Source organism: Triticum urartu, chromosome 3 (genome assembly GCF_003073215.2).
Source record: "Triticum urartu cultivar G1812 chromosome 3, Tu2.1, whole genome shotgun sequence".
Lineage (NCBI taxonomy): Eukaryota > Viridiplantae > Streptophyta > Magnoliopsida > Poales > Poaceae > Triticum > Triticum urartu.
Genome location: NC_053024.1, coordinates 465,080,186 through 465,081,769, shown reverse-complemented (window position 1 = coordinate 465,081,769; position 1,584 = coordinate 465,080,186).

Sequence of the window (1,584 nt, the reverse complement as noted above, 5' to 3'; positions counted from 1 at the left end):
GGGATTTATAGATTTGGCAGAATCAGACGAAAATAAAACTTCTCTAGAAATGTGTTCCCGCCTACATAGGGTTCTAACCATAGGGAGCCCGAGTGTGAGGGCCAAAGCACAAAATGTAAATGACGCTGGATGAGGTGCCTCGCAAACTATGCTAAGTATCGTTATCTCACTCACGCAACGACGGGGGTATTAGCAAGAGTACAATGGCCGATTAGAGCCCCGCCAGCTTGGCCAACAAGTCTGACGTGGCCGCAGACGACGCCCTATTATTGGCCAAAGGTTGTTTTTCAACACAGTACAATAAAAATGCTCACATAAATACAGGAAAATACAAGCACCAATTTCAAGCCTAGAACTTAAACACTGGTGGGTTTGTTCCACCACAAGGAACCTAAACCATCTGAGCTAGACTCATTTCGCTACGTGTTAAGATTGTGAACTGTAGATGCTTTTAGCCCGAGGAGAAGTCGTTGGAGATAATGATCACTACTGAATTAACTTTGTTTTGTGCCTCATACCCGTTTACCTATGCTCTCGCAAGTCCAAGGGCGACTAGGGTCTCTCGCCTCCAGCGAGTGGTGCCGCAGATCTTCCTCATCTCCTATGGCTTTAGGCCATAGAGGCATGGTGGATCTCGCCCCTTGCCGGTGGGACAGCTCCTCCTTTGGTTTTAGATGTCTTTTGTGTCTGTTTAGGGTTTGTGTCCTACCCAGAAAGACGAGGCGGTGACGCTTCCCTAAAAATGGAATAAGGTTCTCCCCGCCCTAACCTCCATCCCGGTGGTGCGACCAGTGTCATTGAAGGCTGTGTGGAGGTATTTTTTCGGCGGATCTGGCAGGATTCGGTCGGTAGCTATCTTTGGTGGATCCGTTTGGATCAGGTCTTTTTTTGTCTCCGTTCATGTGTTTTGTAGGATACTTCCGATCTATGCTTCACTGCATCGGCAATTGTTGTTGTTCTGGTACGTTGGTCCAATGAAAACTTAGCACGACGACTTTCTAATTGTTTATTACCATAAGTTTTTTTGCTCGGCTCATGCAAGGGAGGGTGATGGCGATGGCGCGCCATCGGCTTGCTTCGCTAGATGGTCTACGGATTTGAATGCTTTTATTTCTGGTGTTCGAACTACCATGATTGATTATTAAAAAATGCTATTAGCTATAGAATGATACGTGTCACTACAACATTTGGGCCAAGCGAGCCAATCATGTAAACTCACGTGGAACGTGGAAGAGAAATGCCATCGCATGCCAGACACACCCACCATCGGGTCGGCGGGCTGTGACGAGACTGCCGGTAAGCTGCCAGACAGGCACGGTTCCCCTGTCTCACCGCCACACCAAAGTAACCTCGCGTGAAGTCCACCACTACACCCGAGTCGTTTTCTACTCTACCGTAATTTGCTGCATCGACCGGCCTCTTCGGAGTTTGCTGTCCCGGCCGGCGACCCGTATCGTGGATTGGCGCCCACATGTGCTGCCTGCACATCAGATCTGCGGGCAGCTGGTTTCGCGTGCGTCTTGGTCGATTGCCTCCCGTTGATGTGTCCTGACCTTTCTCATTCCGAAGAGGCAGTGCCCTTCT